Here is a 15378-nt window from a genome sequence, read left to right on the forward strand (position 1 = left end):
CAGCCCGAAGGGCATGGCTTTGTAATAATAAGCATTGGTTGGGGTCATGAAGCTGGTATTCGCCTAGTCTGCGGGATTCATAGTGATCTGGTTGTAACCAGAGTACGCATCCATGAAGGACATGAGCTCGTGTCTTGCTGTGACGTCCATCAACTGGTCAATTCCTTGTAAGGGGAAGCAATCCTTGGGACATGCTTTATTTAGGTCAGAAAAGTCGATACATGTCTGCCATTTTTTCGTTAGGTTTTGGGACTAGAACAGGATTGGCGACCTAGATCGGGTATTTTGCCTCGCGGATAAAACCGCATTTTAAAAGTTGAGCAACTTCCTCTTCCGGGGCTGTAGCTCGGGTTGTGCCAAGACACCTCTGTTTCTGTGACTTCACAGGCATGCTTTTGTCCAAGTTGAGGGTATGCATGATGATGCTTGGGCTGATCCCCACCATGTCTTCATGAGACCAGGCGAAAACGTCTAGATTTTCTTGCGGGAATTTTAGCAACTCCGCCTTTCTCTCATCACCAAGGTTTTTCCCCAACCTAACCACCCTCGAAGGGTCTTTAGGATCGATATTTATCTCTCCGAGATCTTAGATAGCCTGGAGCTCGGACCTATCTTCGCCAATTCTAGGGTCGATATCGTCACTCAGGGTGGTACCTACGCCATCGGCTGGCCGAGATGCCTTTATCCTAGGGCTAGCTTTCACTTCATGGGGTTCCTCGCTTCTGTCCTGAATGGCCATCGTCTGCTTCCTTGGTTGTGATTTTCCCTTCATGGAAATGCTATAGCATTCCCTGGCAGCGAGCTAATCACCTCAGACCGTACACCCGTAGAAAAGGGGAATTTGACTGCGAGGTGGTGGATAGAAGTTATGGCTTCAAATGCCATCAATGTAGGCCGACACAAAATTGCGCTGTATGCGGTGGGACAGTCGATGACCAAAAAATCGAGGAGCATGGAGACAGTTCGGGGTCCCTATCCCAAGGTTATTTCTAACTCAATCGTACCTATCGCTGCCGACCTTCGCCAGAGAACCCATACCGCATGATGGAGGTGGCCTTCAGTTCGGTCACCGTCAACCCCATTTTTTCTAGCATGGAACGAAACAACCAGTTCACTGAACTCCCATTATCAACTAGTATCCTCCTGACTCTCCGATTGGTGAGCTGGGCAGTTATAACTAGAGGATCATTATATGGGAACTAGACATGACTAGCATCTTCTTCGGTGAAACTGATTGGATGTCTCTCCAATCACTGTTGTTTGGGTATGGGCTGTTCTGGGACAAATTTGATTCCGTTATGAGACTTAAATTTGTTGATGTATCTTTTCTGAGCACCTCTGCTCGAGCCTGCCAGATGGGGGCCTCCAGAAATGGTGGTTATCTGTCCTCCTATTATTGGAGGAGATGAGGTCCTAACCCGCCTAGGCTCCGATCGGATTTGCTGGGACTTGCGGAGCTGATAGAACATTTTGCCTGGCGGGCTGATTAGGAGTGACCCGATTATGAGCATATTGAGCCAAGGGTCCAGCCCGGATGAGTGTCTTGATCTCATCCTTCAGATGCCTACAATCATCGGTGTTGTGACCAATGTCGTTGTGGAGTCGATAGAATTTGGAAGGGTCTCTCTTAGACTTCTGATTTTTCAAGGGCTCTGGCTTTTTCCTAGGAAGGCGAGCATAATTTGCTAGGAAAATGTGCTCCCTAGTGTTTGTGAGGTCGGTATAAACTGCGTAGACTGGTTTGAACTTTTCCACGGGCTTGTTCTTCTTTGGACCGTGCTGGCCGCCCTCGCCATTTCCCTTTCTCTTGCTTCCACCCCCTTGGTTATTATGGGCAACGGTCTGAGTCGTATTTACGACGTCCGTTTCTGCTCCAATGGGCTGGTCAGGGATTTGGCTGGTTCCCGCAACCGATGCTTGCGCTTCTTCCAAGTTTATCTATTCCTGGGCCTTGTTCAAGAATTCATCCACAATGCTGAAACCCTTTCTCTGGATTTCTTTCCACAGCTCGCCCCCAACAAGGATTCCAATTCTCGTAGCCATGAGTTTAGAGCTTTTGTCCGCGTCCCTAGCTCGGGCCACAACGTTTGCGAACCTGCTCTGATAAAATTTTAAGGGTTCCCCAGGCTGTTGCTTCACGTTTTCCAGGGTATCCGCTTTGATGCAAATTGCTTGAGAGGCTAAGAATGCCCTCTAGAAATCGGCAGAGAAATTCTTCCACGAGCTGATCAACTATTTCTTACATTGCTTGAACCATTGCCTAGCTGGCTCGATCATAGTTGAAGGGAATATCATGCATCTCAGCTCGGGACCTATATTATGGGCCATCATCAAGGTATTGAACATCCCCAAATGATCCGATGGATCTCCGTCTCCATCGAATTTGGATAGATGGGGCATCCTGAAACACGGCGGGTATGATGTTGCTGCAATGTTGGGGGAAAAAAGCTCGAGCTCGTCCCCCAAGTCGTATTCATATTTTCCCTTCTCTGACAGGAGCCTCTTCATTAGTTCCTCCATCTGAGCTAACTGTTTGAAGGTTTGGTCTTTGATCCTTGGGTTGTTCTTGGGCTGCTCAACAACTCCCATCCCATTGTATGCATTAGGCGGGTTATTGTCCCTCCAAGCTTGAGCTTGGTTTGGTTGGACATTTTCATTGTCATGTATTTTGGAAGGACCATCCTCTCAGCGAGCACGACTTTTGTTTCTGGCCGGCTCTCCCCTCTGCGAGTTGAGGCGATCTCGAAGGTCGGTTCGCGAGGCGGCCCAAGGGCTTTGTGCCGAACTTAGATGATTTCATAGGTCTCCACCAGATATGCCACTTCGGTGGCTTTCGGTCCAATAGTTCCCATTGGGAAAGCTCAGAGCCTACTGTCGAGGGAGAGGATCTGGGACATTTCCGTGCGCTCGCGGGTGATGAGCAGGAACGGCGGGAGGAGGATTCCTCCTGTTGTTATTGTATGCAGGAATATCTCGAGTAGGATGAGGAGGATATGGATATCTTATCGGTGAAGGTGGATACCTAACTGGTGAAGCAATCCTAGTCCCGTCTGGCCGGACCAAACTAGCTTGCGGTCGCTCTATCCCACCGCCTCCAACTCTCTGCGTCGGGCGATCTGACCGCGGCACGGGAGGGCTGGCCGGAGCAGGTTGTTGGTGTGAGCTCTTCTCGGGCCTCCTTCGCGAGTTGCCACGAGCTCTCCTAGGAGCGTTTGATGGTGGAGTTGAACTTGGAGTTGAAGTTCTGACTGACCGGCTGACTCGCTGATGGGCCCTGGGAAAATCATCAAACATAGTTTCCTGGTGATGGTGCGACATGGGCGTAGAGCTCGGGGTTGAGTAACTAACCGATCGACTGGGCCTGGGCCGACTATCCCGGTGGGACTTGTGAGTCCTGCTTTGCCTCTTTCCGACGTTAACGTCGGTTGCAAGAGGGGGTAGCCGGGCCAAGACTTCCTCGATTTGCTTATTTGCCTTGCTAGATGACTCCTCAACTGCAGGTTTTCCATTTCCACCGTAGTCAGGTAACTTGTGTTTGGATTTGGAGGTAGGGGCGCTGAACTCGCAGCGTCATCATGGCCCATCGGCTATTTCCCCGATCGCTGCTGGATCTCTGGGTCTTGTTCGTTGGATACGGCGGTAGGGTGAGATTCCTGCCCACCATGTTGATTTGCCTCGTTACCATGCCTCGAATGAGTGACCACCATGATCAAGTTTTTGTGATATCACTAATCTAAATCCTCTCAATGAAAGCACCAAACTGTTGACGCAGTTTTTTGCCAACAGTGAATTATATGAATGACTAGGAAGGATTAGTGCTTAATGGTAAACCGTAATAAGAAAATGATAATACTCAAGGATGCTGGCGATCAATTATCAAGAGAAGAAAAATGATCACTCCTTTTTTACGTGGTTCGGAGGCTAAAATCCCCTTAGTCCACGAGTCAATATTATTACTGTTTCTCTCTCTTGCTATTTTTACAGAGTATTTTCCTTACAAGAAGAATCCAACCCTTTGCACTACCCAGGGTTTTGGTATTTATAGGAGAATGATCTCTGAGTAGGCATCAGGGTCATCTCGTGATCTCTTCATCCTTCACGCCATCTCTGTGACATTGATGATTAATATCTAAACCTTACATTGAAGTGTGGTTTAAACAGTAGGTAAAAATGGATGATGGGCCGCATGGCCTAAATCAGGTGTGGGATGTCTGATCACGCACGTTTATATTGCGTATCCAGGAATTCGGGAATAAAATAGACACGTGATGTCTATTATATGCACGTTTATATTGCGTGGTTGACTTTATAAAGATCTTGGGGTTTGTCAGGCCTCTGATGTACCACGAGCTTAATGTAGTGCTAGCTCATGCCTTTTGATGTCATGTTTACACAATGGTTCCAAGTGATAAGCAGTTAAACAATCCATCAGTTCGAGCTATTCGTCTAGGGGATCGTTCCAGGTTTCCCTGAATGAATGGTGAACACGTGGTGCACTGCTTATGGTTTTTTATTAGTTCGCTTCTCCTGAGCTACCTTAACAAGGTACGTGCTGATACTCAGGGCGTACAACTTGGATAAACTGTTATATCTTGATTGTTTGTGAATGTTTGGGTTCTAATGGTTGATCATGGAAGGATTATTACCCAGTCATCAAAATCTAACCCCTGAGTCATTGATTGCAGATTATTTTGGATAATTATGCGTTCAAGAAAATCTATGTGACTAGCCGGCACCAGGTCTGAGACCAGAGATGATGACCAGGGCCAGACCCCACCGCCAGTCCCTGAGAACTGGCAACAAATTATGGCGGACATGCAAGCACGGCCACAGTGCTAGGATGAGAAGATCTGCATTCTGCGATAGCAGGCTCCATCAGGGAGTGCTGCCCTTATTGTGCCACCTGCAGTGGCACCAGTTGTACAACCAGTTGAGGTTGGGAACAGATGGGAGCCGTTGTATGAGCGGTTCAGGAAACGGAAGCCCCCGATCTTTGAGGGAGGACCTGATCCATTGAAGGCCTAACCGTGGATGACCATGATTACTACTATCCTGGATTTTATGAGGGTAGAGGGACAAGACAAAGTGGTCTGTGCCAAATATATGCTGAGAGAGGATGCCTGTATCTGGTGGGAAGTGGCCTCACAGACCAGAGATGTTACTACATTGAGTTGGGAAGGATTTAAGGACCTATTTAGTCAGAAGTACTATAATGTTGCCATCATGGAAGCGAAAGTAAATGATTTTGTGGGGTTGGTTCAGGGCAGTATGACAGTTACAGAATATGCCTTGAAGTTTGACAGACTTGCGAAGTTCGCACTAGATCTTGTGCCTACTGATGCAGCTAGGCAAGATAGATTTATCAGAGGGCTTAATGCTATGATAGCCTGAGATGTGAGGATTACAACATCCTGGAGGGACAACTTATGCCCAGGCTGTTGAGAAGGCTCTTACCGCTGGGGAAGCGGAGAATAAGATATGGAGGGAAAGTGCAGCGAGGCGGGAGGGCCGTAGGGCGGTGCCTCCATATTCTGGCTTTGGTAGGGGTGGAGGCCCCAGTGATCTGAAGAGAAAGACCCCTGATGTTTCGATTACTCCTGGTCCTGATAGGAGAGGTCGGGGTATTCTGGGTGGCCGTCAGGGAGGCGGTGATTTATGGAGGACCTATCCTGAGTGCAAGAGGTGCAGAAGACACCATCCGGGCGAGTGTCAGGCTAAGGCCTGTTATGTGTGCGAGGTGGTGGAACACCTAAAGAAAGACTGCCTGACAGTGAAGAAGGGAGATGCAGGGAAGGTGGACAGCTTGACTCCAGCTCGAGTGTTCACCTTGACGCAGGCGGAGGCCGAGGCTAGTCCCTCGGTGGTGATAGGTCAGCTTTCTAGCGCTGGTTGTCCTTTTACTATATTGATTGACTCTGGTGCTACACATTCATTTGTTTCTAGTAAGATAATTAATAGACTGTGTATACCTAGTGAATATTATACTATGGGGTTTGGGACTATTTTTCCTACAAGAGAATTGGTAGTTTCTAGAAGGTGGATTAGAGAACTGCAAATGATGGTTGATGGTAGGGAATTGTCAGTAGACTTGATTGAATTTGGTATGGAGGACTTTGATATGATTTTGGCATGGATTGACTAGTTATATACGAAGCTACTATTGACTGCAGAAAGAAGATGGTGACCTTTGGGCCGGAGGGCGAGGATCCCTTTGTCTTTGTGGGAGTGGTGCATGGACCTCGTATACCCATGATATCAGCAATGAGAGCTAGAGATCTGTTACAAGGAGGATGTATAGGTTTTCTGGCTAGTGTGGTGGATACCACCAGGGTTTCGCTAACAGGACCGAAGGTACCAGATTGGTTTGCGAGTTCTTGGATGTGTTTCCTGAGGACCTACCTGGATTGCCGCCGCGTAGGGATATTCAATTTGTTATTGAGTTGGCGCCGGGGACAGAGCCAGTGTCAAGGGCACCATATAAAATGGCACTGGCAGAATTGAAGGAATTGAAGATTCAGCTACAGGAGCTTCTGGATTTGGGGTTCATCAGGCCTAGTTGCTCGCCATGGGGTGCTCCAGTTTTGTTTGTGAAGAAGAAGGACGGGACGTTGAGGATGTGTATAGACTACTGAGAATTGAACAAGTTAACTATCAAAAATAAGTATCCCCTACCAAGGATTGATGACTTGTTTGATCAGCTGCAGGGTAAGATGGTGTTCTCGAAGATTGATCTTCGATCTGGTTATCACCAGCTGAGGATCAAGGATGAGGACATACCGAAGACGACCTTCCGAATGAGATATGGGCACTATGAGTTTCTGGTCATGTCATTTGGTTTGACCAATGCCCCAGCAGCCTTTATGGATCTAATGAACATGGTGTTCAAGGACTTTCTGGATCAGTTTGTTATTGTCTTCATTGACGACATCCTAGTGTACTCCAGTTCAGAGGCAGAGCACGAGTTTCATCTTCGACAGGTTTTGCAGAGATTGAGGAAGCAACAGTTGTACGCCAAGTTTAAGAAATGTGAATTTTGGCTACCAGAAGTTACATTCCTTGGACATATTGTTGGTGCAGATGGGATTAAGGTGGATCCATCTAAGGTGGAGGTAGTTAGGGATTGGCCGAGGCCAAGGAATGCCTCAGAGGTGCAGAGTTTTCTTGGTCTAGCGGGTTACTACGGAAGAATTGACACGGAAGAATTTGAAGTTTATCTAGTCAGACAAGTGTGAGAACAGTTTCCAAGAATTAAAGCGATGACTTATTAAGTTTGTTGTCTACTGCGATGTGTCAAGGTTGGGTTTATGTTGTGTGCTGATGCAGAACGAGAAGGTCATAGCTTATGCATCACGACAGCTGAAGGAGTATGAGCAGGGTATCCTACCCATGATTTGGAGTTAGCAGCGGTGGTATTTGCACTGAAGGTTTGGAGACATTATCTGTATGGGGAGAACTGCGAGATATACACCGATCACAAGAGCTTGAAGTACTTCTTCACACAGAAGGACCTGAACATGAGGCAGAGATGTTGGCTAGAGTTGGTGAAAGACTATAATTGTGATATTCTTTACCATCAGGGGAAAGCCAATGTAGTGGCGGATGCATTGAGTCGGAGAGGCCCAGGTCAGCTATATAGTTCCACCTAGATCTCGAGAGAGTTAGTTGATGAGATGGTCAGAGCGGAGATGGAATAGGTGGTGGGCCGATTAGCCAAAATTACTCTGCAGTCGACCCTGCTAGAGCGAATTAAAGAATGTCAATTGGTAGACGCTCAGTTATAGGAGGTTAGAGAGAATGTCTTAGCGGGAGTAGCTAAGGACTATTCTTTTTCTGAGGATGGTTTGCTTCGGTATCAGGGACATATTTGTGTTCCAGCTGATGAGGAGATTAGACGAGAGATACTGGATGAGTCACATAGGCTGTCGTACTCACTTCATTCGGGTACCCAAAGATGTACCAGGATCTATGGACATTGTATTGGTGGCCTGGGATGAAGAAGGATGTGGTAGAGTACGTAGCCAGATGTTTAACCTGTCAGCAGGTAAAAGCTGAGCATCAGCGACCAGCAGCGTTGCTTCAGCCTTTGGGTATCCCCGAGTGGAATGGGGAGGATGTTACGATGGATTTTGTGGGAGGTTTACCCAGAACAGTAGGGCTTCATGATTTGGTGTGGGTGATAGTGGACAAATACACCAAGTAAGCCCATTTTCTTCCAGTGAGGTCAACATATACTGTGGATCAGTATGCAGAGTTGTATGTGAGGGAGATCGTACGTCTCCATGGGGTTCCTAAGTCTATAGTATCAGACCGGGATCCTATCTTCACCTCCAAGTTTTGGGGTAGTTTACAGAAGGCTATGGGAACTCAGTTAAAGTTCAGCACAACCTTTCATCCTCAGACTGATGGACAGTTTGAGAGGACGATTCATGTGTTGGAGGATATGCTCAGAGCGTGTGTGATCGACTTTGAGGGGTCATGGTGTAACGACCCCAAATACGCTAATGAGGCTTAAGGGCCTTGATTAGTGTGTCGGGAGGGCATAATTGGGTTAAATATGGTTTGCATGAATATATTGATTTAAATGCATAATTATATGATTAATAATGCTTGTATGACTATATTGGTATTAACGTGATATATATATGGTAATGTGAGAACCACATGATTATGTGGGTAGGTTTGCAGAGCAGGACTCGAGGCGATCCTAGGGCTAGATAGCGGGGAAAAGTCACAACAGGGCTTAACAGTTGACTTTGGATAAGTCGGGGGGTATTTTAAGTATCGGGTGGTTATTTAGACTATCGGGTTATGAAAATAAATATATGGAGATATATTTGAGGTTAGGAAGTCTAGGCGGGAATATTGGGGAATTTTACCGTTTTGCCCTCGGGGACGTTTCCAGCACCCCGAGCCTCGGGATTGACTTAACGGGATAAGATTAGACTAAAGATTAAGGAAAATAGTAGACAGAAAATTAAACCGCCCTTTATTCTCAACCTTGACTCTCTATTCTCTCTCAAGGAAAACACATGGAAGAAAACACTGAAATCTTAGGGGAATTCAGCTGATTGAAGGAGTGGTTTAGAGGCTTAGCTCAAGAATCAATCAGAGAACTTAATCAGGATTAAGGTAAGCATTGAATTTCCTTTTCTGTGGCTAGAAATTCTGGGTTTTGGCTGGGTATTGAGGTAATTGTGGTTTTAATGTTTAAGGGTAGAATTAAGGAGGAAAGCTTGGGAATTAGCTTGGATTTGTCTTGGTGAAGTGGTTCAGCAGAAGAGGTAAGTCTCAATTCGTAATTTGGAGGTTTTAATCTAAGTTTGTATGGTTGGTTTTAGTGTTTTGAAGTTCTTGAGTTTCAGAACTTGAAAAGAGATTTTAGTGTGTGTTAGGTTGGGTTTTTCTGTTGAATTATGTTGTTTAAGTCATTCTAAAGGTGTTGGGATTAATTGGCTTTGAATTGGGGAGCTTTGGGATGGCTTTGGATGAGGTTTAGATGTTGGAAATGGTGGGTTTTCTGGGCATGAAGGGAAGGGCCGCGACTCTGTTCTAGAGCGCTGCGACCCTAGGATGAAGATGAGCCAGGAGGGCTCGGCCAGAGGTGAGCGCTGCGGCGCCCAAGGCAAGGGCCGCGGCGCGTGTCTCCTTCCAGGCAAGCCATTGGCTCTGTTTTGAGGGCAAGGCCGCGGCGAAGTTTCAAGGGCCGCAACCCTTGGGTGCACACTTAAAATTTTTGGGATCTTAGGCATGGGAATGTGGTCTAGAATGCTCGGGATCGATTTCACCATAGTGCTTGGTGGAATTCAGAATCCCGGAAGTTAGTTTTGTATCCGGAAACCCTTATTTGAATATTAATGGAACCCTATACCTTGGTTGTGACTAGGTGATAAAAGCTTGGGCTCGGGAACAGATCGTGCTTGAGGAGCGTTGCTCGTAATCAGTAACCGCAAAGATCAAAGGTAAGAAAACTGCACCTGGTTGAATATATGTAATGGGAATAAGGGTTCCCTATTGTGTATGCTTGAAAAGATGGTATTATGCCATGCAAACTAATTAGTGAACCAACGACCTAAGAGTGCCAAGGGTTACACTAGCGCACAGGGTGTGGCTTGGCCACTGGTAGCCAAGGACAGCTTAATATGAACTAAGCTCGGTTTAAGAAGGCCTAAGTCAGTGGGGTAAATAGAGGGTGCGGCCTAAGTTGTCGGCCCTGATTATTATGTGTTATGAATGTTATAAGTGTTTGATTGCATGCATAATTCTGAATATATGCTGAATGATTAATGTGGATTATTTGATGAGAGTTCATGCTAGGGAATTTACTATCTGTTATTACTATTTGTGTTGCACATGTTTTCTTGCTGGGCCTTGGCTCACGGGTGCTACGTGGTGCAGGTAAAGGCAAGGGAAAACTTGATCAGCCTTGATTAGGAGAGCTCTACGAGCGGAATGTACATGGCCAGTTACTCAGCCGCCACGGTTGAGGTTTAGGCGGGGACGTGAGTCCCAGAAATTGTTCATTTTGCCTTAGTATGGTTGACAGTTGTCTGTATTTTTGGGGAGTTTGTAATCCGACTTTTAAACTCTATTTCTTTTGGGATCCCATGTACATAACTGCTTAATTATATAAAATGAAACTTTTGAGACCAAAACCTTTTTAACCCTAGCTCATACATGTTTAGTGACACGTTTTCAAATTAATGACTTGATTAGCGAGTCTTGCACCTTTATAAGTACACAGTGTAGCGGTCTTGGCTATCCAGGGCATTACACATGGAGTAAGTATCTCCCTTTGATTGAATTTTCATATAACAATAGTTACCAATCAACGATTGGAGTGGCTCCCTACGAGATGTTATATGGAAGGAAGTGTAGATCACCCGTTCATTGGGATGAGATGGGTGAAAGGAAGTATTTGGGGCTAGATATGGTTTAGAGGACAAATGAAGCTATTGAGAAGATCCGAGCTAGGATGCTCGCTTCACCGAGCAGACAGAAGAGCTACGCTGATCCCAAGCATAGGGACGTGGAGTTCCAGGTTGGGGACCTCGTATTTCTCCGAGTTTCACCATTGCGAGGGGTGAGGAGGTTTGGGAAGAAGGGCAAGCTAAGCCCTACGTTCATCAGACTTTTTGAGATCCTGGAGAGGATCGGTCAAGTGGCATACAGGCTAGTTTTGACACCATTGTTATCGGGAGTTCATGACGTATTCCATGTTTCTATGCTTCAGAAGTACGTCTCTGATGCGACACATGTGTTGAGGTATGAAGACCTGGAATTGCAGACAGATTTAGCTTATGAGGAGCAACCAGTTCAGATTTTAGATAGAAAGGATAAAGTACTATGGAATAAGACGATTCCTCTTGTTAAAGTGTTGTGGAGGAATAATAGGGTCGAGGAGGCGACCTGGGAGCTTGAGTTAGCGATGCGGGATCAGTATCCCGAATTGTTCAGGTAAATTTCGAGGATGAAATTCTCATTAGGAGGGGATATTTGTAACAACCCAAATTTACTAATAGGGCTTAAGGGCCTTGATTAGTGTGCCGGGAGGGCATAACTGGATTATATGTGATTTAAACGGTTAAAAGCATGTTATATGATTATTTGGATATCTGTGATGCATGACTAGGTCTATTAGTTTTTATGTAGGCATTGCTTAGGTTAGAAGGGCATATTTGTAATTTTAGCTCATTGAGGGCATAAATGTAAATAACTGTGATAAATTTTTGATACCACATTATTATGTGGATATATTTGTATCTTATGACTCGAGGCGATCCTAGTGAGCGGTTAAGCGAAAAAGTTAGGGCGGGGATTTATACCTGGCTCGGGGCGAGCCTAGGGGTAATTCTGGGGATTTAGGAAATATGTTGGAGTCTATTTTGATGTTGAGGAATATAATTGGTGATTAGTTAGGTGTCGGGAAGTAAGCGGTAACTATTAGAGACACTTGAGGAATTAGCGGGAATTTGGAGTAATGACCAAAATGCCCTTAGGGTGTTTAAAAGCTTAGTAAGTGGGAGGGCAATATGGTCTTTTGGTGTTTAGAATAAGAGATAAGGGTCATGCTGCTTTATGACTTAGTGGATTATGTAGAAAGTTTTAGAAGACTGAAGAAAAGAAAAGAAAAAGGAAAAGAAAAGAAGGAGAAAAGAAAGGAAAAGCATGGCACTACACTCTTGTACGGTTTGGGCTTTTCCTCACCAATTTTTCTGGAAATTTGGAACTAAAATTCAGAGAAGGATTAGGCTAAGACTCAACACTAGGGTCCTTGATTTTTCTTGGGGAATTGGCAGAGGTTATTCATCCATTTGAGGTAAGGTTTTGAGGTTATTATTCAGTTCTTGGTTTTTGGTGTTGAACTGGTTTCTAAGCTGAGTTTTCGTGGGAATTATAGGGGATTAAGCCTAAGGATTTGAGGAGGTGAAGGATAAGGAAGTGTGGAAGATAACCTAGGTTGAATTCATCTATCAAAGGTAAGAAATTCTAGCTTTAAGTTATGTGATTTTTGTTGTTCTCTTGAGTTTTTGAGCTTCAAACTCAGCCATGGTGATTTCCTTGTTTTGGGGTGCATGTGCTTAAGTTTCATATGGTTGGGTCATATGGGGTGAGTTATAGATGATGGTGGACTTGCTTTGGTGTTTGGTTGAGGTTTGGAAGGGTGTTAGAGGGTTTTGGCTTGAGGAAGTTCGAAGGGGAAAAACCTAAGTGTTGTCTGGCTGTGACTAGCGCTGTTGCGCTAGCCTTAGGGCGCTACAACGCTAGGCTTGGGTGTCTGGGAGCCTGTTGGCTCTGTTTGTAGCGCTGTAGCACCCACTTTAGGGCACTGTAGCACTACCCTGTTCCCAGAAGGGGATTTTTGGGTTATCTCTTAGGGTTTTTGCCTGGGGGCTTGGGGTTTGATTCCACCACCCCGTTTGGTGGAATTAGGGTTTCCCGAGGGCTCGGGATTGGTCCCGAGGCTAGATTTTGGATTTAAAGTTTGGTATGGTTCTAACTTGTGACCGTGACTAGGTGTACGCTAGGGCTCGGACGGGATCATGCTTGAGGGTTGAATTGAGCAAAGCTATCAGAATCTAAAGGTAAGAAAACTGCACCCGGTTATGTGATTGTGTTGGGATTAAGAGCTCCCTATATCTGCATGATGTCATAGATGGTATTATTCCATGAGACATGTGATAAACAACCTAAGAGTGCCGTAAATAACATTTGCGCACAGGGTGTGGCTCGGCCACTGGTAGCTGAGGACAGCTTAATGTTCACTGAGCTCGGTTTAAGCGGGCCGGAGTCAGTGGGATAAATAGAGGGTGCGGCCTAAGGGCGTTGACCCTGGTTATCATGTGTGAATTGATTGTTAGTATGAAATGATGTACTTGGTATGCTGAATACTTGATCAACATTAATATTTGGAATGTTGAGTATATGATTATACTGCATGGGTTATCTAGTTGTTTGCTTGATGATTATGCTCTGTTATTGTGTTTTCTTGCTGGGCCTTGGCTTACAAGTGCTGCGTGGTGCAGGTAAAGGCAAGGACCAAGTGGACCAGTCCTGAGATGGAGAGCTTTAGGGCTGAATGTACATTGCCAGCTGATCGGCCGCCACGGCCGAGGAGTGGTACAGGACGAGAAAAGCCTAATTGTCTATTTTGCCTTAGAGTGGCTAGTAATTGTACTTTTATCCAGAAATTTTGTAAAGTGTATTTTAACGCTACTACTTTTTGTATCCCATGTAAAAATGTTTGATTATAACTAAATAAAGCTTTTATGACCAAAATCTTTTAACCCTAGTCCAATTGTAGTTTCAAGAACACGTTTCTAACTAAATGGCTTGATTAGCAAGTCTTGCACCTTTGTAAACACACAGGGTAACAGTCTTGGCTATCCAGGGCGTTACATCCCCTACCATAATTGTTAGAGTAACGAGAAGCAGAGTAGTTTGGAGGATATCTTGAAGGCCCAAGAGACAGATTGTCCACCATTTTGGAAGACAAATCACCAACCGAGTAGTGTCTCTCCAACCGACTTTCATGAGATAGCAATAAGGATTGAATGGTTTCAAAGGAAAGATTATCAACCAGACTTGTAACATGGACAACAACATGGTCAAATTCAGGACCCAAACAATTCAAAAGATGCATTATAATGTCAGTTTCCTCCATAGGATAGCCAACAGTAGACAAAGAATCAGCAAGAAGCTTGATTTTATCAAATTAATAAGAAATGGAGAGATTACCCTTTTGAATGGTTGATAGTTGAGACTTGATTTGGAGGACCCGAGCCTTGGATTGAATAGAGAAGTGTTGATCCAGGGCTTTCCAAGCAACATTAGATGTGGTATACTGAGCTAAGATACCAAGAAGGGCCTCAGACATGGAGGATCGAAGCCAGCTGAGCAACATTTGATCTTTACGCTTCCAAGAAGTGAACTCAAGATTAATGGAGCCATCCAGTAGTGTCGATGGAGAAGAAACATCGGTGAGTAAGAAATCGTCCAAACCATGACCAATGACCATCGGCAACACTTGAGAATTCTAGGCAAGAAAATTAAGGCGGTAAAGTTTGACTGTGTGGGATGAGCTAAGGGAATTAGCAAATGGGTTCGAGACAACTAGAGAGGTAGAAGATGAAGAAGAAGCAACAGAGAAAGGGACAGGTAGGACCACCGAAGGAGAAGAAGAAGGGTTTGTAGAGGAAGGAGGGGGTGGGTTGTCAATATGAGGATCCATTACAGACTTTCGTCAATGGCATCCTGATACCATGAAAGAACTTTTCAATGCAAAGACCAAGATTGGATACCATTTTGAAATGTATCTCAAAGACTTTGCAAAAGTTAGCAAATTTAGAGACTTAGGCTTTATTTATAAAAAAAGGTGGAGTACAGCTTACAACATACATGTAACGCCCTACCGCCTTAGAGCCGTTACTAATTGAGTTTAAAAGTGCAATTATCTTGCTAGTCGAGCTTTTAAGCCAAAAGTGTAATTAAATCATAATCAGAGTCATAAACTTGAAAATAAACCTTTCATTGGAAATTATAAGACATATAACGTTTGGGATCCCAAAATCTCTGTTTAGAAATATTTACAATTCAAAATTTAGTTAGAGTCGACTAAACAACAAAAATCAGGTTTTGTACAAGCATCTTCCAAAAACACTCCTGGCCGTGGCAGCCAGAAAGACCGGACATGTACGCGCCGCTCGTCCTGCTCGCTGCACTCAAGGGTGATCGACTCTCCCTTTGCCTTTACCTGCACCATAGAGCACCCATGAGCCGAAGCCCAGCAAGAAAACCAACACAAGCAGATGATAAACGCATATCAGACATTCAATATAAACTCAAGCCAACACCAGGTCATACAAGTACGGCCATGCCGTC

Source organism: Humulus lupulus, chromosome 6, assembly GCF_963169125.1.
Source record: "Humulus lupulus chromosome 6, drHumLupu1.1, whole genome shotgun sequence".
Taxonomy (NCBI): Eukaryota; Viridiplantae; Streptophyta; class Magnoliopsida; order Rosales; family Cannabaceae; genus Humulus; species Humulus lupulus.